Source organism: Cinclus cinclus, chromosome 4 (genome assembly GCF_963662255.1).
Source record: "Cinclus cinclus chromosome 4, bCinCin1.1, whole genome shotgun sequence".
Lineage (NCBI taxonomy): Eukaryota > Metazoa > Chordata > Aves > Passeriformes > Cinclidae > Cinclus > Cinclus cinclus.
In genome coordinates, this window is record NC_085049.1 from 60451214 (window position 1) to 60475785 (window position 24572).

Sequence of the window (24572 nt, forward strand, 5' to 3'; positions counted from 1 at the left end):
AGTGCAAAGAGATGTGGAGAACTAGAGGTGCAAAAAGAGTTAGAGCCATCAACTCTGCTCAGATCCTGCTTCATACTCAAAGCCTTTAAAGACCTTGGATGTCTGAAGAATCTGATTTACCTCAGAGCTTGTGGTGTCACACTGCTCTTTGGCACTTCACTGGCCATCATCTGCTAGGTGTTTTGGGTACCATTCTCTCTTGAGTACCTTATGCAGAAAGCTTAGTACCTTGATTAGAACAGAAAGTTTTTCTAAATTGGAAAGGGAACATAGGGAAAACCTGTTTGAATAGACATCATCTTTTTATCCAAATTCAAAATTTCCTAAGAAACAGCACTAAGACATCTATTTAAAGGAATAGAGAAAGCTTGTGGTGGAACAACCTCTAGAACAGCACTCTGATTACTAAATGTTCCTTTTTGTCCCAGATGGAGTTTTAGTGAGTAGCAAAGCAACCCAGATAATTAGACATGGAATCCAGATGCCCCCTGACCTGCTCAGCTGTCATTGTCCAATGTTTTGCATATAAAATCCTTGGATATGTTTGATCCTTTGTGGTGAGAAAAGGAAAATCCAGGCAGTAGCCATCAGGCCACACAGAGCTCAGTGTCCTTGTTCATTTGTCATGTTGAATCACTGAGCAGTGCAAATGTGATGGATTGGTCTGCATGCTGTGACCCCTCACTGTCAACTTTACCAGGCAGATAGAGGGACTAAGGTACAAGGAAGATTTTTGCTTTGCCTCAACATGGGGGACTGTAAGAGAACTTTATTCTTTGGCCCAATATATTATCCATATTGCTATTAGTTCTTTGTCTCTATGATCCATTGGATATTACCATGTCTTATTGCTTTTTCTTCTTCTTCCCCATACTGTTTTTTTTTCCTCTATGCAAGCCTTGAAACTACCAAAGGTGCCCAAAGCTTTAATCTCTTTTCTTCCCAGCTAGGCTTAGGAGTAAGGGTTTTTTCTGCAGCCCTTTTGAGTCATCACTGAAATGATTAAGCAGGGAAAATATATTTAGTGTATACAAAATAATGAGAAGTAACATCAAGGCAGGCTTTTGTTCTACCTTTCCAAATGAAGAGGGATTTTGGGGGGAGCTCTATTGTCTTTTCAGCAGTTATCTAGAAAACAAAACGTTCCCCGCTATGTGATGCAGCATTCTGCAGAGACCTTCTGCTAATGAGTTCTGTTGACACTCTGTTAACCTATGCATAACATCACACCCATATAGCTATGCTGCTTCAAGGAGCCAACATAATCTCTCTGCATAGCACCTTTTTGCATCGTTTAGAATTTGTCAGCTCAGAGACTCTTGAATGTAGATATGACAGCACTGTTGTGCCATGTAGATATCCCCCAAAGCCTGGGCACCCCACAAGAAAGCAGTTCTTGTCACTTTTGAACATCCTAGCTTTCTTTTCACCGTCATGGCCCGGATCATGGTATTTCTGCTCCATTGTCTACTTTGGGTACAGCACTTACAGGAATGAGTGCCAATGTGTGTAGCTACACCCAGCTTAGTTTGGGTACTGGTATCAGTCTCACTGAGAAGCACAGTCAAATTAATCTGTGCCAAGCTCTGTTCTGCCACTTTGTAGATTGCTGCAGGCACCTGAGCTAACTCAGAAATAATTATACTTTTGTAGTGACTTGTGAGTGTGGTGCAAATGTTTGCTTTGCTTCACATGGTGCTGGCCTGTGAGGGGATTCTTACCTTTCCTCTTTTTCTCCACACCCAGCTATGTTTCCACCCTCTCTCTTTATTTTCAAGTGAGATGGTTAGAAAGTCTGACTTCAGTGGGTTGGGTTCTTAGTTTTTTATTTAAGTCAAATTACTTTCAGGTACCTTTTGAAGTTGAAAACCTAGTGGTGGGTGAAATAAGGCATTGCTTCTACAAATCCAAGGGTTCAATAGAAATTGGATGGCTTCAAACTCAACCTCACACCTGTGGGGGAGGAGAGGTAAAGGAGAAGCACAAGATGAGGAATGAGGCAGTCATGAAGATGTGTGCTCACCTCAACGAGCCAAAACCCACAGAGAATAATAGCTGTTATCTATGTTCATACCTTCAACTTCCATTGAATTTGCTGGAATTTGCTATGTGCTAAACTTAAAACCTCTCATGATATGCTTTGCCTGTCTGGGATATTACAGATCCTGCAGACCTGGCTACTTCATACTTTCTGTAACCCCTTCCACCTACTGGTGGTACTTGTGCACTGTGCACACTAGGTAGCAGCAATAGCTGCATGTCTGGAACATAGTTTGGTCATTTTGGACTGGACTACAGGTTCTGGAAAGCTGACTTTAGCCTTGCTCTGGACCAAGCAATACTATATTCAGCCATCTGCAACTTACAGTTCACCTTCCACATGCCTACACAGAATGAAGAAATGCATGTACGTGGGGTTGATGTCTAGGGAGACAAAGTGTATGTGACCTCAGATAAAGCATCATCATGTAGCTACTGTTTCAGAAGCTCTTGAAGCTAATCCAAAGTGGTCCAATTTACTTGAAATCCATAGCTGGGGAGGCAATGCAATAAAGGAATTTTCCCATTTTGCTCTTTGGAGAGTGACACATCCAACTAAAAAAAAAAAAGTGTAATTTAGTTCAGCTGGGGCACAATATACACTGACTGTGAATTAGTCATTTCCCAAGATCATCCTTTGAACTCTGACCATTTCTCACTTTTTTTCCTCGTCTTTCTAAAGGGGCAGTTGCTCTGAATGCAGCTAAAATCAAATGATCTTGCTCAACATGGTGTCAGCGGTTGATCTGGGTATATAATGGAGTAAAGACAAAATGAAAAGAATGTTGTTCCAATTCTCCCTATCTTTCCTCCTTTTTACACTGACACTTGTTCATTTTTGCAAGAACTTGTGCAAACAAAGTTTTATTTGAAATATGGCTGCAAGCACAAAAAGAAACAAGACAGACTGTTATCTAAATGCCATTTCTTGACAATGTAGGTGTTTGGTCTGCATCTCCTTGTATTGCTAATGGTCTCATAGCAACTGTTTCTGTCTGTTTTGAAACTGGTTCTCTTTTGTGTTAGACTGGAACTGCAGAAGTGTGGTCACGACCATTGAATATTTTGGATTTTGTCCAAAAAGTGAACTTGCTGATGAGATAACTCCACTGAAGAGTAGTAAAATGATACTTTGAGAGAGTTTTGTTCTACAAGGTTTGTTAGGTTATCTTTTCAAATCATTTTTGAGGAATTTTTCCTCTAGTGAGGGATTTATCTCAATTTATGCTGATAATAGGCTTAGGTGGTAATTTGGAGTCCAAATATCCAAATGCTGTTTCCCAGTTCAATTACAGTCTTTAATTCTTTGTTCTATTTGTAGTAATTGCCTATTCATGTATTCCTTCATTGTCCCAGAAAAAAATCTGATCTGAATATTTCGGTCTACCAAGTTTATAGTTGTCCCAGTATCTGGCCTTCTGGGCACCCAGCAATACCACTGTATGCTCTGCTCTTTTCTACTGGGTGAGGAGATCTCAAAGGTTAGGAGGGAAATGTTCAGATGAGGAGTTCTTATCTCTTGGCCCTTACTAGGAGAGTTGCTAGGCTTCCAGGCATCCTGCAAACCATTTTTCCCTTCACCATGGCTGCTGAGGAGTGAGTGGGCAGTGGTGGATGTGTTTATAGGCAGCCTTCTGCTTATTTCGTTATTTTAATTGATGGGACAGATTTCCTTGAGCTCTGGATTGGTGCTTCTCATTACATTTTAGAAATGGGAAGAAATAACTAAATGACAGGAGTATTCTTAGGAGTGGAATTCAGAGATGAGTCACGAGAAATGAATATAATTTCTGGCACATATTTGAGAAATGGAAGCTCAGCGGTTTTGTATGGATATTCACAGTCTTTGGGCTACATAAGCTGTGGTTTTATTGTAGCCTTCAGTGAGACCTGGGTTCTTTCTCCTTGTTGTCATGGCTGCTTGTGAATGCTGGGCCATAACTACTAGTTTGTTGTTGTAGGGTTTCTAATGAGTTCTTTCCTGATTTGCTTTAATAGTCTCTCATTTAACACCAGGCTGCACACAGCAGATTTCATTTTAATAAAAAGTGCAGCGGAGCATTTGCTTTGGAATTAAAATACAAATGTGGAATTATACCACCTTTGCAAAGAAATACTTTTAGAGGGAAACAAAGTTAGGTTCAATTTTGTACCTCAGATTCTTCAAATAGGAAAACAGCTGGCAAGCTTGCTCAGTGCATTATTTGGACATGATACTTCCACTCTGGGGGAAGTAACATTCATCTGTAGTTTTCATCTCGCCAAACAGATAAGAAATGCAGAAGAACCTTTGATGAGTACTTGGAAACTGTTTTCCCTGGAACAACCAGGGCAAGGTGTGTTCTCACATGACTGCATTTCCCTAACAGAAACTAGGAATTGCTGGAGCTTAGGTGCCTGAACAGTGAGCAGAGAAAGTTCTTGCAATTGAGTTGTACAAACAAATCACTTCCACGGAAACTCAAGACCTCTGTCCATATCCCTAAAAAGTAGAGTGCCCCTTCAGGGTATTGTGTCACCCTGATACCTGTGAGCAGCGCCATACCCGTAGCACCCTGGACCTGTTTTCCCCAGATCTGTGCCAAGGACATTACCCAAGCAACACCTTTCCTTGTTTTTTGGTCTCTCTCTACCCACCCTCCTGCCCTCTCCTCTCTAATAATGGAAGTCATTGCCTTCCACACCAGACACAGGGGTCATCATATGTCATTTGCAGGTGTTTTCATGGAGCCACTCTGTTGAGGGACCTTCACACAGTGCAGTAGGGGAGTTGAGGGCAGGAATGGACAATGGACCATTTGCACTGCTCTTTCTCCACTCACAAGTTTGTCAAGTTACGCTCATACTGAGAGCCTGTCTCACTCAGTTTGGCAGGGCTACATCTACCTGCTTGGCAGCTGGCTGGGAAGCCCTGCTCCAGCCCTTGAATCCTGTGGTGCTCCAGTTGTGGAAGGCAGAGTGCCAGGTCTTGCTTCTTAATGCTGGGGAGGTGGTGAGAGAAGGTATATGTGGCATGTTCCCAAGGATGCAGAAATTGCCCTTTTCAGAAACTCGGAGGGTGTGGGAGCACACGTAACTTTTGACCTTTAGGAGCCTTTAGGCCAGTGTCTAGTTAGCATCTCGTTGTGTTCCCACTGGTTGGTGTGTCCCGCTGCCGTCAGGCTGGTGCAGAGTGGCAGCGTGTGGCATGAGCGTTGCTGACAGATTAGACATCCCTACTGCTGAAATCTGCTTGTTCCTGTCACTGCTCCAGCAGCAGCTGGAGGCTGGGGCTAGCCTGTGCCTCCTGCCTCTGTCAGGGTCTCTCTACCCCCCTGCATCCTTTGTTGTACATCATCTCTGTGAGTGCTGCCATCACCTTTTTCTGTCCCTGTCTTGCATCTCCTGTTGTGTTTCATTTGCACTGTGTGCATTGCAGTGGTGCAGTGCTGGTGAAAGGTGCTGGGTTTGTTGGCTTGGGGCTACTGTTATTTGTGTTGCCTGGTCAGGAGGTGAACAGTTGTGTGCCACTACATCTTGGAGGAAGTGCTGGCTTCCTCTGACTCTTTTTTTTTTTTTTTTTTTTTTTCTGTCACTGGAGAGGAATGCTGAGGGTAGTTTGTATCATGTTCTTGATCCAAACCTTGCCCATACAGGTAGACTGCTAAGGGTGCTTGATGCAGAAGAGCAGTCTGTGTCTGGCTGTCCTGTTCTGCCTGGCTCTTAAGCAGTCCTGCTTGGGGAGTGGGGAGCATAGCTGTCCTGCAATGGAAGGTCAAATATCAAACTAATATCAAGCTGGTAGGATACTGGAGATTCCTGGCTTCTCAGTGGAAGTTTATGATGGCACAGCAAAAATGTTTGTTCCTCAGCAGGCACCACAGGATGCCTTAGTCCTGCATAACTGGGCTTTGTCAGAGGGGGAGAGGAGGTACTTGCTCTGTGTGAACAGTTGGGTATTTCAGCCTCTTAGCAATTAAAATGGGATCACAGAATTACAAAATATTCTGAGTTGGAAGGGATCCACAAGGATCATCAAGTCCAACTCTTAAGTGAATGGCCTGTACATGGATTGAACCTGCAACCTTGCTGATACTAGCACCTTGCTCTAACCATCTCAGCTAATAGAAGGGTTCAAGTGAAGTGATGGGTTTTTGGCAAGCTTTATCTTTTGATTAAAGGACAAACCCTTTCATTAACTCCTCCAAAATCCACCAGCTGGGAATGAATTTTGGTATGCACCATCAGTTTCCAGATGGGAAAATGTCCGTGTTCTGCTTCCAGCCCTCTGAGACATATTCTGCTCTGCAGCCAAGTCCAATTAGTGCTAGTACCGTGGCAACTTCACTTGCTGGTGACGATATGTTTGAATGTTTGCCTTCAGACTCTCTCCACTCCTCATGGAAAGTGAGTCAAAATCCTCCCTCTGTGGTGGAGCTTTGAAACCACAAACCCTGTTCGGGCTACAGTTCAGCACTAGCTATGCTGTTTGCTGATTCTGCTCTGATCACAAAATGCATTTAGGGTGCTGTGGGCTTGAAAGCACCTCAGGGAATTGGAAAGCCTGCTTTAGCAGAGTGGTGGAGGGATGGTGAGAAATACCCTTTTTCCTTCAAGAACTGGCTTGATGGGGCAATGGATATTTTCTGACTTGCACACCTGCGCACTGATGGCTGACCATAGGGCCATGTGTAGTTTCATCACTGGCACCTATCAGGAACGTGTGCCTTTTTTTTTTTCCTTTCTGTTAGAAACGTAATTTCTTTTCCCACCCCCCGCTCTCTCTTCCCCTCAGACTTAACATTCTTACTATTTTCCAAGTTCTTAAAAATAGGAACTGCTGCGTTGCTATGGTTCCCTATGCAACTCTGGAGCAGCTTTTTCTTTCCTTTGATGCAATTTGGGTCCACGATTCAGTTTGACGAGACACCAGCGCTGCTTGCACCTAGTGCTCCCTCCTGGAAAGGGAGGGTGGGAGAGGGGGGACCATGACAGCCTTTGTGTTGTCAGAAATTCACTAAAAAAAGGGGGAAAAGATTAAGTCAGGTGACCTTTTTAGGAAAATAGTGGAGATATTAACCCTGACGTGTCTGGCATGAGATTTTTTTTTTTTATGTTCTGCAGTTTTACCACTGTTCCTGTGGTTTAACTTTCAATGGGGTGTTCTTTCCCCCCTTCTGTCCTACATCCTAGTGTGATGGAGCTGAGCCCTGTCAAACAGCTGCCTGCTCCCCTGCTGAGCACCTGCTGTTCAGTGGCTTTTGCCATCTATGCTTTGTCCAAGAGATTGTGCGTGGTTAAGTCCTTTTCTGAATTGAGGCTTAGAGCACTCCTGACTAGATACTGCTGATGAAATTCCTGTCAAAATCATTGCTTCAAGGGTTACTTGAGTCTCGTATCCACATTTCGGGAAAATGTGAATCTGCATATCTGTGGGGCAGCTGATTACTTATCTGAAGGGAACCATACCACATATTGCACAGGTATAACAGGTTTTAAATACCTGTTACCTGTGCAGAGTCCGGACCTCCCTCCGCAGACCTGTATGGACCTCTCCACTGGCCTATTTTCAAGTAACGATAATTTTAAAAGTACATTTTGTTTTACTTTGTGAATTTTATTTTCATTCGCAGTCCAAAGGTGAACATTTTTTTTTAATCTGAGCAAAAAAAAAAAAATCTCTGTTCATCCAATTTTGAGTTAAGAGAGTGTGAAATGAATGAATTTGTTCTGCTTTCAAATAATTAGCCAGCAGTGGGATTTCTGTTGGTGTGGACAAATAACTCAAAGTTAGCTTCATGTCAAACTTCAGAAACTGGTTTGCAGTGTTAGACAAGGGATTCCTGCTTTGCTAAGGCTAGAAAATGTGATTTTGAATTGAATATAAGTATTTGAGGGTGATCTATACTGTCTTAGTGTAAATTTTTTGGTACATTCACTGTGCACTATATTTCTTGAAGTATTTGAATGGAATATAATCTAGAAATGTGGTGTTTAAAATGTTTGAATGTGTGTGAAATAATAACAAAGAAAACAGAAATAGCAGAGACTTGTCAACTTGTTCAGTACACCCTGCTCGATCATTTCTGCAGCATGTTCTCTCCTGATTTAAGTAGTAAAAATGTCCCTGCTCAAGCCTGCAAGCACCTTAATATAAAATGAATATTAGAATCCAGCCGTAGTTGCCCTTGAAATGATCAGTCAGACTGAATGCTGCCAGCCATCTTCATACAAAGAAAGCTGTTTTCTGCCCCTGTGGAGAGATTTCTGATCTTGTTATATCACACCAAACAGGTCTCTACACCTGTCTGGATTGAAAAAAGATGGTAAGGTGATTTGGCCTCCCCTTTGCTATAATGTACCAAGAAAAATGATGGAAAAACAGCTTTGGTGAACTCAGTGTTGGTCTCTGGTAAGGATCTGGCGAGACAGAAGATGAAGAGTTCACCCTCTTGATGGTGTGGTCATGGTGGAAGGCTGGACTACAATGAACTAAAAACCTGTGACTCTCTGTAGCCTGGCAGTGGTTGAAAATGCACAAATGCTGACTCGATGCAGACTTTTTTACTTGGTTTTTGAAGCTGCATTAAAACAAGATGGAAATGAGTTTTCAGTGTCTTGCCCAGTGTTCTTCCCTGTATTATTAGTGTCACAAATGAAATAATTTTTCAGCAAGAGGACTACCTCCAGTAGCAGTGTCAGCATCTTACATTTATTTATGACAGGCTGTGGCATCCTTTATCTGCAGTCCCAAAGCACTGTACAAAGTAGAAGGGGATGGCTTAATTCACCAAAATATTCAGCCATCTCTGGGGTGAAATAGAGTAGCTGTTTAATAGAATATAATGCGAAGTGGAGATGAGTACTGCACCTCACTGGAGCTGCACGAGGAATTTCAGCTGGCAGAATTAATTTACTAGAGGTGGATTTTCGCCAAGACATTGGGGGTGTTTAATGAGCACAAGATATTAGCGGCAGTGCCACACATGCCTCTCTTATGCCTCTGTGAAGCAGGCAGCCAGCAGCTACAGAAATGGTTTCACAAGAGAGGTTAGCAACTTTTCCATTATGCAGACTTCAAGAGCAAATGTTATCTAGTTTCAGTGACCTCCTTCATCCCAAGAGGATGACATGTTTTGAGCTGATTTTATGTAGATTTTACATTAATTATCTGCTTATTTTCCCTGGAGACAGCCCTGGGCAGGGGGAGATGTCCAACAAGGCTGCTGTGGTTACAGACTGGTTACAGACAAGTGATGACTAAAACTGGATGGAGAGCAAAAGGGTTGACTACAATGAAGCTCTGAGAGGATTTAGCCACATGGGTAATATATGTCATATATAACAGATGGTCCTCTCAAAAGGATACTTTTCATTGCTTTCTTCCCTTTTAAAATAATATGTCACTGACAGATTAGGTCCTGTGAGTGATATGAGGCACCTCAAACAGATTGCTGCAAGCAATGCTTTCCACCTTCTTCACAAAGATGCTGATGTTGTCCTTCTGCATCTGAGTGGTGACACATGGCATGGTGAGAGCCTACAAGAGCTGGTACTTAAGCCATGACAAAATACTCTTCAGCATCACCAAGGGACTGTGAAGATTTTGAGGTGCAAAATACAGATGCTTACAGCCTCTGAATAAATCTGAACATCTAGCAATTGCTCTTCAGTATGCCTAGTGTGTACTCACGTCAAAAAGCTGTTTTGCAGGGCAATGTGGGATATTGGGCTTTCTAGCATTTGACTTGCCCAGATTCAGAAGTGCAGCAGAACCATTATTTCAGAGTTCTGCCTGCTTTGCTGCCCTTGTCTCAGTTTCCTTTTCCTTTCCTTGCAGGCATGTAGCTGAGACACTGGGGGGCTTAACTTGCAGATCCATTTTGGTTTTAATGTAGCCTTGAGATGGAGAAGTTCTTGCTTTTTGCAAATGTGAGATGAATCACAGAATGGTTTGAGTTGGAAGGGGAACTTGAAGATCATCTAGTTCCAAGCTCCCTGCCATAGGAGAGGATATTTTCAGCTACACAAGATTGTTCAGAGTCCCATGAGACCTGGCTTTGAACACCCATGGGGTGGGGCATCTACAGCTTCTCTTGGCAACAGTACGTATTTGTTGTTTCCTAATATGTAATCTAAATCTACTCTGTTTGAACCCATTTCTCTGTGTCCTGTCAGTACATGCTCATGTAAATAGTCTTGCTTCATCTTTCTTGTAAATTCCCTTCAGGTACTGGAAGGCCACCATTAGGTCACCCCAAAGGCTTCTCTTTTACATATTGAACAATCCAAATTCTCTCAGCCTTTCCTCACAGGAGAGGTACTCCAAGTGCCTTGGAGGTGGCACCAAACCACAGTTTCTCTGGTGGCTGTGGAAAGATGATTGTTCTGGAAAGGGCTCCAGTTTGACTGTCTAGAGTGAGAAATTTACTTATTTTACTGATTTGTGTTTTTTTTTTCTCTAAACAGTTTTAAATTGAAGGCTCAAGTTTGAATTGATGAAGGCACAAGCTTAGCAGTGCTGTGAAATTGATTTGGAATAGTTTATTATAGTTCCATGAAATTGCTTAACAAGGAAGTTTGGCAGAGTGAGGGAGCCAAATGAGAAAAGCATGGTGCTCCCAACAGTGGATGGCACTGGGAGTACTGTGTAAGCCAGAATGGAGGGTATGTAGGCATTCAGGGGTGGGATTAGCCGGAGAGGAGATCTGCCTAAGTGACAGGCATCCACCAACTTGCACTGTAGAGCTGGTTTACATTGCTGCTGGTTTCCTCCCTTTTTGTCACCCTCTTCTGGATCCTCACAAAGCCTGCAGAAGGGGTTCTGCCTCTTGGCACTCAGCTGCGGCAGCTCAGAGACGTTCTTTGGAGCCGGCAGTTGTCAGTGTGGAAGCAGGTCCCCAGAGAAGGGCACTGACAGAAAGGGAGTGTGGGGATGTGGTGCAGATGGAGGACCACTTGGGGAAATATAAAGCATCGCTAGGCTTGGTTTTAGAGCACTCAGTGTGAAGGACATGCAGCTGGTTCTCTAAGTGAGAGGGCTGTGGGTGACGCTGACTTTCATTGCTCTGCGTGGTTTGGAGATTGCCTTGCCTTTTCAGATGCCAAAGGTCAGAGCAGCAGTAGTACCTAAAACTAGGTAGTTGCCTGGATGCTGTGATTTTGGCTGTGGCCATTCTGCTGAAGCTGAGCAGTGGGAACTGCTATGCCAGGAAATCCCTAAATATCCTCTTGGTGTCTGAGAAGTCAGAGGAAAGCAGTCATATAAATTTGTCATATTTGTGACAGAGATTCATGCTGAAAGTTTCTTTAAGTATCAAAGAAAGCTGTGTGGCAGCACCTAGGGGTGTCATCTAGAGATGGCTGTGGTCCACTCCCCTCACCATTATAGAAGAAAGGAGGTGTTGGGCTGGTCAAGGAGACAAACACTGTTGTGCCTGTGCCTATTTACATAATTACTACACCTCTGTGAGGCTGCTGTACAAGACCACGGGCCCCAGCCAATACTCAGGGTATTGAGGAAGTTCTCAGTATTGCAGTAGTCTGGTGAGGTGTCAAGGAGCTGTCTTGGGAGCTGTGGAACAAGTTTTTGTGTAGTGGCACATGCTGGTGGGACTATGAAAGATGTGGACGAAGTGAGCGAGGTCTGTTCTGTAAGGATGGCTCTCTGGTAAATACTCACACCTTTACTGATGTAGACCTATGTCAAAAAGCTTGTTCTCCTAATGAAGTCCTTATGCCTTGGTTTTGCAATGTCTGCTATGCATTTTATCACTAAAAATGCTATTTCTTTATGTTCCTTCTTCAGGCCAGGAATCCCTTTTTTCCCTTCCTTTTTTCTTGTCAGCAGGCATGGGAACAGGGGGCTTGTTCTGACCAGTGGGTGCAAGAGGAAATTTAGAATGTACTCTTCTGCATAATTCAGAATCTGTTCTTCTGCAGTGCTTCTAAAGAAGGATGTAAATGGTGGGTATTCAAACAGAGGAGCAGAGAGGATGGAACAAGTACTTAGATGTTTGAGCTAACAATTTTTTTACTTCCTCCCCAGTCCAGTGATCCTGATGGGTTTCCCATTGTTTGCCTGAGAGAGCACTTTGAGGGGCTGGGAGTGGGATGCTTGTGAGCTTGCCAGATAAACAGTAGTCCTTGCTAACTGACATTTTATCCTTCTTTTTCAGCATAATTTTGGGGCAGGCTTGCAGGTTTGCATTGCGGAAGGAGAGAGCAGGAGATTGCTGCAGAAGCAATAGTCCATAGGCAAAGCCTATTGCACTGGGGTTTCCATGATTCCATGCTCACAGTGTTTTGCAAACAGCCAGGGATGAACCCACTGCTTTGTTATCAGTCATGCCCCCCTTGTGTGTCTCTGTGTCCTTCCATCACTCTCATCTTCCATCTTCTTATCCTTCCCTCAATAGGTAATTATTTTCTATAGAAATATTAAATCTTAGCTTAAAACAGAAGAACCACCCATTTTTCCTACCCCCTTTCTTTCCTCCCTTTCATCTTTTCTTCCCATGGAAGTGTTTGAAGTAGCACAAGTTCCCAAGAAAGGCATGTTTTTTGCTCCCTTTGTGCTTTGGCTCTGTGTCCCTTTTTCATTATATCTTCTCTTTGTTATTTTGTTCTGTCTGCCTCCTCTCTCTGTTTTCTCCCCATCTCTCAACCCTTCTTCAAGGCTCGTTCTTCATTAATATGTTAATTTCTAGCCCAGGAAAGGTTCTTGCAGCTCACTGTTCACCAGGGAGACCCATAAGAGTGAGCTAGGAGAAAGAGAGAACAGGGAGAGAATAAGAAAAAGGAGTGAGTCAGTAATAACTTGATACGACAAGGGGTGTTAGCAAAGGAGAATTTTGCACTGACAGGTATCAGGATGCTGGGGAGAAGAGGATTATCCACAGTTTGGACTGGATTGGTCTTTGTCTATTGTTTTGACATTTTCAACTTCTGAAGCTTAATATTAGTAAAAAAAAAAAAGAAAAAACAACCCTCAAAAACTAAGGAAGCTCTGAACTCTTTTTTCCAAGTAGCTCCTTTCTGGCAATTTCTAAGTTTCTTTCCCTCTGCACAGAATTTTTTTAAACACCAGGTCCTACAGCCACCCTGATGTGGTCTCTTTGTTTCATTTCATGCAAACTTGTTCATGCATGGTCTTTGCATAAGGCTTTGGGTATATTTTGCAGGATGAACAAAACCATACCAGAAATTCTCTGAAGGGAGTTTTACTCCAAGAAAAGTTTTCAGGCGAGAAGTAGAGAATGCTTAAGCTGCTGTTCAGGTAAAGAGGTATGAATAAAGAATATAATAACTCCAGAAGTTATACAGCAGTGAAAATGTTAGGGAACCTGGGGTTATAAGGAGCATGACAACTGCCATTAGAGACAGGTGTGATGAGTCAAAATTTTCCTTTCTGCCACCCACCACTACAGTTACTGGGTGGAAGGTTGCAAAGAAAGAAGAAATGGAGTCAGGCAGCTCTGCATCACGGACCAGACCTGGGAAGGATGCAGAATGCCAACACTATTGCAGCTTTACTCAGAAGTTAGGAAACCTCTAGCTACTGTATTTGCTGTTTTATACCTAATGAAGTGAGACCTCTGTCTGTGCTCGTAGTCCTAGGATCGTGATTGCCCAAGCAAATAATTACCAATGCAGCAATGAAAGCTGGTGCTGGGAAGCTGGCAGGGTGGGTGGCAGGAGGTGAGGAAGCAGTTCTGAGGAAGGGCATGTGGTAAAGGAGAGAGACAGGCAAAGAGAGCTCTGACACAGTGCTGCAAAATCGGTGTGAGCTGGAAGCAGAATAACTGGGGAGGAAAACTCAGGGGGACTGCTGCAATGTTCTGTGAAGTCCAAGGCTCCCGAGCCAAGAGCCTTTCATACATTACGTACATACAACTGTGTCAGAAGAATATTATTTAGGTTGCAAAGGCAAGCACTTCAAACAGAAGAAAATTCCAGAATTAAGGCTGCAATCTTAATTTGGCATCCTTGTGTCTGTGCATTATAGAGCAGTGGTTTCAGTACTATCTTTCAAGACAGGACCCCTGCCTGCTTCTGTATGCAGGATGGGTGACGTTGCCTGGCTGAGCAGTGATTCAGTATTTTGTTTCCTTTGCCTTGTTTAATGTGTATCTTTAAGCTTTGTATTGTGTCTGCTTTCACAGGCTGCTGAGAATTGAGGATTCTTTGTCTCAAGGTGTTATCTGTGGCACTTTAGGTCAGGATCTCAGTACATCATGAAGCTCACGGATTTTCACCCTACTCCTACGAGATGAGAGGACACAAGCTACTTTATGTAAATCCATTGTATAGGCGGGGAATTGAGGTGCAGCAAGATTAAGGTCAAAAATGTCTATTAATTTTTCATGGCCCATCTGAGACACCTAGAATCTCATTATTCAAAGTACTGATCATTACAGAATGCTTTCAGTGTTCAAAGCAAATTTCTCTTTGTCTTCAACTCAGCAATTCTTCAATTGCCCCCTGCCAAGTCTTACCTAGGACTGAGCACTGTTTTTCATTGATTTTTTATTAATGTAGAAATTAAAATTTGGTGACATACAAGTTATATGGGCTGTTTGTTTATATGCCATATAATTGTTTGTTTTGCAGAAATCATCTTGAACCCAGGAGAAAAGCAAAACAGTCTCCAAACCATTTCCCTTTTTTAATTTTAATTTGAATTATTTCTTTCAGTATATTTGAGACAAAACACTGGATTTCAAATTCCAATTAGTTTTTAAATTCAGTATGTATCTTCCTTTCATTTGTAAAAAGGATGTTAGAAAATGTTTTGATTCAAAAGAAGACAAAGACAGGCTGAATGTATATATGTTATATATATATATATAATATATATTTTTTTTTCAACAAGGTAAAAACTTTATACTTACTGATTTGACAAAAATTTGGCTCCCAATACAGTACTTATTTTTGTTTGGAATTACCACCAGACCAAAAAAAGGGACCAGAGGATTTGTCCAGCTTTTGTTAAGCATGTAGAAAATGGGGTTCACAGATTTAGAGACTACTTGTAAAAACTCTGGTTTAAGAGATTTTACTGATCTCTTCTCCCTTATGTCCAGTAGTAGGATGCGTGTGAATGGTTTGAAGCTGTGCCATGTGAGGTTTACACTGAATGTTAGGAAGGTTTTCTTCACTGGGAGGTTGGTCAAACAGTGGAACAGGCTTCTCAGAGAGGTGGTCAATGCTCCAAGCCTGTCAGTGTTTAGGAGGCATTTGAACTAGATAATTGTTGTAGGTCCCTTTCGAATGGAATGGAATGGAATATTCTGTTCTATTTGTGCCACCATGGCCTTGTGCAGAGGTTGGGATAAATCCAGCCTTGCAGTACACCTTTCAGCTGGCTTAGCAATATGATTTTCCTGTTTGTCCTAGCCATTCTCAACCTCTCACTTGATTACTGCTCACTTTCCAAACAGCTAAGTTTGATTCCCAAATTAATCTGTCTAGTGCATTCAACAAGATCAGAGTCCTGCAAGAAAAATTGTTGATTCAGGACTGATTTTTAGTCATTATGCAAAATGGGATGCATTCAAATTGTTTGAATAACTATAATGCTGAGGTTTTCCCTCTTTTGCACTGTTTGACTTTGTGTGATGAATAAGCCAACACTGCCAAGCTGCGTGGTTCAGTAGTCACAAACTTGTTATCTTTTCTCTCCCGCTGCTGACCTCTTGTCTTGACTCTACCAGCTTGCCTTGCCTGTTCTGCCCTTCTGCCTTCTTGTCCCAGTCTGGTTCTCACCTAGCAAAGTTAGAATCTATCTTAGAGACAAATAATCTAAACTCCAGAACCTCCATCTAGAAAAATTAAGCCTCCACTGCGGGATGGTGTCACTTATTTTCATCCATTTCCACTAGTCTCCATTCTGACTCCTTGTCCAACCTGTCTTCTCCTCCCCTCCCCTCCCCTCAGCTCCAACAAGTCAGAGTCTCTTTGTCCAAATAGCCCATGTGTCACACCTTCCTGTTCTTTTCTCCCATGCAGCATTTTATCCCCTTACTTCTCACAGTGTCCCGGGTCAGTGTACCCTGATGAACTTCCTGGCTCTTTCCTACTGCTTTGGAATTAGCCAGCCTCCTTTTCCAGCAATCTCTGTGTGCAGGGAGCAGGCACAATCATGGGAAATGCAAACCCAAGAGATGGCTCCCTCCTTCTTCTTTTTCCCCTGTCCACTCATAGCCCTTACATGAGCCTTAGACTGCAGAAGGCCCAGTCAGGAGACGAATTTAAAAAGGATGGGTTTTTTTTAAAAGCTCTGATAATTTTTCTTGGACAACTGTAAATTGCAGTTTTTCCAAAGTCCTAGGACCTGTCTAGGTTTTCACAAATATGGGAAAAATCAGCGTGAAATGAATGTTTGCCTTCCTCTCTCATCAAAATTCATGTCCCTTGAAAGCAGAGAACTACAGGAGCTTTTTATAAAGGTCACTATCTTTTTCTTAATGTTGGTAAAATAGCTTTTTTTCCTCCTGTCTGTTTCTGGAAAAGAATGGACCATTTTACTTCAATCTTCGTCAAATATCAGACATGACATGAACATCTGATATGGAAAATGTCACTCTTAAAGATAAAATTTGGCATAACTAGAGGAATTTATAAGGAAGGCTTTACCTTGCGATCAAGAGGACAGCTTGAAGAGCTGGTGATACCAGCTCCAGCAATGCCAATCTTTCCTCTGTCTGTGGGCTTCCTGGAACACTTTTAGGAAGTCAAGGTAGATCTGCTTACTGGCTGAATATGTTCTTGTAGGGTCTTAGACCTGGGTGTCAGTCAGCAGGTAGATTAACTAATTGTTTTATTTCAGTTTGAATCAAAAATGATGCTTCTAAAAAAAATTTTAAAAAATTAAAAAAAAAAAAGAAAAAGTGCCTACCCCAGGCTTTCAGCACCTTTAATGTTCATTTAAAAATGCATGTCACACAATGAAAGAAAATCGGTGCCAGTCCCCAGCACGGAACTAAAACCAACCATGCAAACAGTTAGAAAAAACAAGTACAAGAGTGGAACAAAATCCAATCCTTCACAGGCTGTCCTTTTCTTTCTTCTCCTTCTCTCCCTCCCTCCTTGCTGCAGCCATGGGTGTTCAGCTACAGGGCTGTATTTTGCAGTCCTACCTTCACCAAAACAGATTAACTCATGCAGGTCATGAATCATCCCCAAACATGAGAAATCTTAGTGGGAAGAAAGCAGTGTCAGAGATACTGTTTTTATCAATTTTTTTGTAAAATATTTCTAGGAGCCAAGTGGCATGTTGAGGTTACAGGCTCCAGATGAGAGCTCTGGCTGAGAGCTAGAGAGTGTGGCAGACTGGAAGAGGCAAGTTTGGGGTCAGGGTTCTGGGAGAGGTTTGGCAAAGATTTGGCCAACATCTTCCGATGCTTGATGCATTCTCCCTTGGTCTCTTCTTGGAGAAAACATAGTGAAAAATACTGTTTCTTTGGACTCCATGATAGGCATACTGTGTTCTGGAAAGAGATTTCAGAGTAGGTGGTGCAGCCTTGAACCTCTCCACTAGCCTTAGCTAAACATTCATGTTTAATTATCATCAAATTATCATTTAGGTCGGAAAATTCCTCAGAGATCATAGAGTCTAGTCCTTAACCTAGCACTGCCAAGTCCACCAGTAAACCATATCCTTAGTGCCCCATCTACACATCTTTTAAGTACTTCCAGGGGGAATGGCTATACCATTCTCTGGGCAGCCTGTTCCAGTGTTTGACAACCATTACAGTGTGGGATTTTTTCCTTATATCCACTCTAAACCTTCCCTGGCATAACCTGAGGCTGTTTTCTCTCATCCTATCATGGCCACTTAACAGCAATGGTGTGGGACTTGTGAGATGAACAAGGTATCTCCATCTGGTTCTGTGCTGATATTATTCCTCTCCTGAGGCCATTCTCAGATAGTTCTCGTGAATTGTCCAGCAGAAGGGGTGGGGGTTTGAGTGGGGCTGAATTATGAACTGCCTTCTCATGGCAGGTAAGTGATACTTCCTGGCTGACATTCAGTAGACTGTGGAGGTAACTTGCCTGGCTGATGCCCACTTTATAGTTTTCAAGGGATAAATAAAAATCTCCAGGGTTATTATGATTCCTCCTCACATGAGTCTGGAATGTGCTGAATATAAATTGAAGAAAAAGAGGAAACAGGAAAAAACACCAGCATAGCAAATGATGTGCAAGAGGGCTGGTGCCTGTGGCACTGCATGTATTCAATTTCAGTGTGCTGTATTTACTTCTGTTTCCCTTCTGAAAAGACAGCCTCCAGGCACTTCACTAAATGGATTGAAAGGTTTGTCTGGTTTTAATGATGCTTCTGAAAGAGCTTGTGTGTTATTCCTCCACTCAAATACTTCAGAGAGACTTTGCAATGCCTCTTGGTAAATCAGAACATTATGAATACCTTGGCATTTAGGGGGTAGGCAATTATCTGTTCTGGGACTGCTTTAGAATGAGTGACTGGGGTTAATAAGCTAATGTTTTTAGGAGAGGGTATCTTAATCTGGGAGAGGATGGGAACAATCAGTGGATTAATTAAGACGTGTGTAGTGGTGTGGTATGAACATTTAGTTTTTACAATCATAAGAATTGGAGTCACAGTTTCAGTCTCAGGTAGGATGCTGTGCCAGCACTGCTCAGCAGTAGCCAAAACTCTGATGTGTTACTAACTTCTTTCTAAGTACCAATACAAAGCACAGCACAGTGAGGGCTGCTGTGGGAAAATGAATTCCATCTCAGCCAGACCTAATACAAAGCTCTACCCTTACTTATCATGGTAGAAATCTTTAATATCAATTGTTGAAGAGTGCCACAGAAGAACTGGGCAGCAGAGGAAAACTAAATGGAGTCACAGGGATTTACCTGCATAGCTAAGATAAGGTCTGGCTCTTGGTTTTGGCAGCAGAGAAGGGAACTTTGTGATCTGGGTGAGAAAGGATGTAGTTCTAGTTCCTCAGAATGATAGTCATGAACCAGCATTCATGGGAAAAAAATTGGAGCACTTTTTTTTTTTTTTCTGCTCACATTCCCAAGTAGCCTTGGCTACATTATCAGTAGTGAAGAATGGGAGAGCTTGAGGGAGAAAAACTGATTTGGTCCCAATGACTGGTGTTATCTGTGCACACAAAATGCTTGTATTAGGGAAGAAGTCCTACTTGGTACTTCTGTGACCTCAAAGAACAGCTGCTCTAGGGAGGCCAGATGTATTTCATTACCTGTACAATTACATCTATCATTAGCCAAGTTGGGGCTGGTGCTATAGCCTGCTGTGACACTGCTAGATGCTACAGATTCAGGCTTCAAAGACTCATAACTACTAAGGCTGGAAAAGCCCTCTAAAATCACTAAGTCAAATCATTAGCCTAAACTGTCAGGTCCACCACTAAACTGTGACCCTAGGTGCCACATCTCCATCTATGTCCAGGGATGGTGACACCCCCACTTCTCTGGGCAGCCTGTTTGCTGGCTCAGCTTGAAGCCATTTCCTCTTGTTCTATCTCTTGTTACCTGGGAGAAGAGTCTGACACTTGCCTGTCAATTACCTCCTTCCAGAACAATCAGATCCCCCCCAGCCTCCTTTTCTCTAGGCTAGACACCCCCAGCTCCCTGGGGAGGATTGAGCCTGGTGGCACTGTGGGGTAGGGGCTTCTCTGTCCAGGATCCTGGGGGTGCTGCCTGGGCTTGGTGGAAATATCTTTTCATAGGTAAGTGGTTCCATGGCCTGTCCCATGCCAGCAAGCTGTCCTCCCAGCAAGTGACCGTGACCCCTCTGATAGACTCTGCTTCCCTTAAATCCCTCTTCACATCTTCTCCAACTTGGTAAAAACATTCTTCCTCTGACACTTGTGCCTGTGCCCCCCCAGAAGATCCAGATCACTGGCTGGGAGTGTGTGTGGTTGAAGGTCTGAGCGTTCTGCCCATGAAGAGCATTTTTTATTTTATAAAATTACTTCTGAAAAAGGGATTTAGAGGATTTCTTCTATATCAGTATATATGACATCTTCAAATTTAAGGCACCTTCCCAGTGAGACTTTGCTTGACATCCTTATCTGAAGTCAGGCATTTAGGATTTGAGGACCCAGTGCTTTAACTACTGGGCTTAACTAGTGGGCTTTTCTGGAGAGAAGAGGAAAGTCTTGGAGACTGACTAGAAGAAGGCAGTGAATAGAGCAGAGGATATATGCATCCAAAAGACTGTGAATAATGATGTAGAATAATGGACATGAATTCTAAAAGGTTCTGTCTCTGAAGAGCATCTGAAAAGTGTCTGGAAACACTTGCCATCTCACACCTTGTAAAATTCGAGCCTCGTGGGTGAGCGCTAACTTTTAGAATTGATGGATCAGCAGCTGAGCCCAAATTCCTAGTCTGTCTTATAGTACCATGTGGGCATAGAAAAACAGTCAGCAGTAGAGTCCATTGCCTGATTTTCACTCAAGCGAGAGATGGTGATGCAGATAGCAGTAGTTACTCTATTTCTAAGAGGTATCATGTTAAAGAGCTTGTTAATACCCTCCTACCTCCTTCCCATCCCTTAGGCAACCAGCATGGGCAGCAAGTATAAATAAGTAAGGATATGCAAAGGGCAAAATTTCATTCCAGCTCAGGGCATGTTCTGTGAAGCAATGAATAAGCACTTAGAGGGAAGGCTGGGATGGAAATCTGCAGTGCTCCTTCCTAGAGCTGGAGATAATTGTTAAAGGCAGACAGAGTCTGGGTGTGGATGTAGCTGAGTGGGACTGCACGAGTGGGAGAAAAACATGCCTGACTGACTCTGGCAGTGGTGGGGGGTGCCTATTCTGGCAGCAGGTGGGTGTGTTTGTGGGCTGCAGTGAAAGTGTGGTGAAGATGCATGATTGAATTATTAGTTTGTTATGCACGTGGCTGAGGCAGTTGGGGGTAGGAAGGTGGTCAGTGGAGCAGACTTCTCCTGTCTGTCTGGTCATGGTCTGAAGAAAATACTGAGGCCAGTATTTTGATTGGGCTGTGAATCTAGAAGGACTCCCAGTGAGCAACAACAGCTCAGCATTGAATCCACCTTTTCAGCTCTCTGGGACATTACAGCATCCTAATTCCCTCTTGGGCTTTGCAGACCAGTTTTCAGCTATTGTAAGTTGCTGCAGGGCAACAAATCAATTTACATCTGGGTAATAGAAAATATAAATTTTGTGCCATCTTTCTTGTCTGTCCATCTGTCTTACTTTGCCACCCTTTCTGCTTTGTCTTCGTTAGCTCTCCCTGGCTGTCACTTGAAGCTAAAATGAACATTCTGGTTTCCCCCACTGGTTCTTCCTTTCAGATATGGTTAGCAGTGATCCTAGATTCTGGGCTATGTATGACTATGCAAAGAGGCTGCACTCTTCCTTGGGGAGAGGAGAAGGCAGGGCTAGCCAATTTATGATGAGAAGCACCTGGAAACCAAGGTATAAGCTAGTCTGAAAGCGGCAGGGATAGCTCTGAGCATACATGCTGGAGCCAAAGGACTGGCAGTGACCAGACCAAGAGCTACATAGAGGAGACTCTGGGGATTAGGGTCCTCTCCTCACCTGGAGAGAATTCTCCTTTTGACCCTTGCTGTGGGTGAGGGTGCTGTGCTGGACCATGGGAGCTAAAGGCTTTGCCACCCTCAGTCCCTTAAATCACAGAGGTTGTAGTGGGAGAGCCACTAGTACCAAGGGTGGGAAAGCTGGAAGCTTAGACAGGGAGTAATGAAGAGAGATAGATACGGGGAAGATGTGGGTGTTCCCACCCTGCATGTGCTTCCTACAGGAATGGTGGCTGCTCTTCAGTTTGCAGTGAGAGGCTGTGTGCTTGCTCAGGGGCTGGAAATGGCTGGCATCAAGAAATCTGCCCTCGTCCCTGGAGTTGGAGAGGTTGATGATTTCTGGGCTAGGACCCGTGAAGCACTTCTCCCTGCAGAGCTCTTCCCTTTAGGCTATGGTTTGGATATCTACTCCTCTTTCAAACTGTGGGAGGCTGGTGGGGTGTGTGGTGTGTGTTTCTGCTGTGTGTATGTGAAGAAAACACCCTACCTAAATTAGCTTCTGTGCACCAAAAGGCTCTAGGACAGGAAAAATGATTGATATTAACCTTGTGCATTCTTTAGCCATTGGTTTTCTTTTACTGAATGAATATCACATGTCCTTCCTGCATCATTCCCTCACCCCTCCCCCTGCTCTGGGCTTTACATCAGCCTCCTTAATAAGAAGTGCTCTGTTTTTAGTCTTAAGTGAGTGCTGAGCCCTTTGCTGCAAGGCTTACTGTTGCCTAAAGCTCTCATCTGAAATATCAAACTGGTTGTTCAGGCATGCTGCACACCCCTGAAGAGCCAGTCCTATCTCAGCTACCCTGCATCATGCATGGGGGCTCACAGCCCTCTCCCACCCCACTTCTGCTCCTTTTACTCCATGTCATCAGCAATGACTGGGAGATAGGAGTAAAAAGCAAACCCTCTTTGTTTGTAGTTTATAATAAATTTCTTCAGGTAATCAACTGCCATACTAACAACGCTAGAAGAATCTCACAAAAAAAATCATGGCTAAGAGGACCCTGTTATTAAAGGAAATTGGCAAGGATGCACCCCTGCTAAGCTTTGCTTGGGGCTGCCATGGGAAAATGTGTCCCCGTCAAGTGGCACTGACCTGAGCACACACCAAGAGGTATATCCTTTCTCTCACCCATGTGCCCCCCACTCCATGGTGGTACCTTTGCAGGGTGCTCACAAGGCAGTGTTTCTTTCATATGTATTTCCCAGTCCTTCAGCTGCCTCTGCTTTTATATTTGAGAGTTTGTTGGTATTTCTTCCATCTCAGTACTAATTTCTTGGGACTTCCTTGCTTGACCCTACCATACCTTCCTCAGTATTCAAAGAACAAATAGTATTTCCTGAGGTAAAATACGTGAAAGGCAAAAGACTAAAAGGAGGAGACTTAAAAATACAGTGTCTAATTAAAATATGGAAATAGCTGGAATATTATGGCAAATAGTTTAAAAAGAGACCATAATGGATTAGCCAGCTTTCTGAATAGGACTAACTCCAGCTATTACACAGGGCTTGATGGGAGCAATAAAAGCTCATGTGTCAATTCTGCAGAGACAGGAAGCTCATTTGGACAGTGGTAGGAGGAAATTGCAGATGCTCTTATATCTCTGTTCCAGCCTGGGAATCCTCAGTCATCATTGTCATCACTAACAATGAAACCGATGCACAGGGCAGGGCACCGAGGTGGAGAAAGGCTCATCCTTAAATGACTCAGCCTGGCCCTGTGCTTAGCACTCACTCTGAGTCCTTCATCCTCTGTTTTCTACCATGTGTCTTGGTGTGGGGAAAGCAATGTCAGCTCCCTCTTCAATGTCATCACCTTTCCTTCACTCTTACAGGTGTGCACATGAGCTGCTTCTGCCATGGGCCCTTCTGTCTGCACCTAGGGCTGCCTCTTGACTGAAATGGTGGGAGAGCAGATACAGTGGTCCAGCAGGGGACCATGCAGAGACCATACAGTGATCCATACAGGGACCCCAGCAGGGAGGTGGCAAAATCTCAGAAAAACGAATCCTTGCTTGTGAAGTTTTTAATATTTTGCTATACTTCTATCACAGATCCAAAGGTTGCCCATGCCATAACATTCCACCTCTCCATCCAACCATTCTACAGTCACACTTTTTTGCACTTAACTCTCTCCTCTCTTGCTTGAACCTTCTGCCCACTCTTTACCCATCATACCTAACTACAAGATGCTTTAGTAGTTTTTTTTAGTTGTTTTTTTATTCTGCTATTTGTTAGAGCAACTGAAAAGACCTATTGATTATATTTTTGAAGAAGGAGCTAAAAAACTGTGTATGTGTCATTTGGGTGTGTTAGAGTGGGTGACTGCGACATGAAACAATAAGTGACAAGTAAACTAATGATCATAGTTTGATGTTTGTTTGCTTCATTGAAAAATGAATGGAAAAATATTACATAATCTGACCCTCTTGTGTAGAGGACTGTCCTAGATCACCAGCAGAGGCCCTTTGTAACCTGAATTTCTCTGTGACTCTTAGAATCCTGTTTGCTGTAGTGATATTTTCATCCTGAGGTGTGTTTTTATTTGCTTGTCTCACAGTACATGGCATGGTGGGACTGGACTGTATCTGGAATATTGTTGCCTAGGCACAGAAATCCAAGCAAGTGTTTCTTCTTTCATGACCTAAACAAATCTTACTTTGCAGGAGAGCAAAAAATGGCAATTTTTCCTCCGTAGAAGTGTTTTGCCAATCAAGGGCTGCAATAGCAAATGGGGCCAAAGCCTTTACAGTTTCAGAGAGCTAAATGAGGGCTTTCAGCTGGAAGTGGAACTGCAAAGCTTAAACTGGATCTATATGTGAATTTAGCGTACAGTTCCCTTTTTTTTCCTGTCAAAATGGCTCCATTGTCAAATCTCTGTAGACTGCCCTAGGTCTTCATAGTCTCTGAACTGCCCATGATAGCACCTCAGCTTCCTCATAGAAACTCATATTTCTCAAAAGACCTTTCCCATGTCAAAATA

General features: G+C 43.1%; 1 protein-coding gene across 1 annotated transcript in view; it reads left to right on the plus strand.

The window, feature by feature from the left end:
- The window catches only part of GRIN2B (glutamate ionotropic receptor NMDA type subunit 2B), a 168678-nt gene that overhangs the window by 50620 nt on the left and 93486 nt on the right, over positions 1-24572 (plus strand). The window lies entirely within an intron of this gene.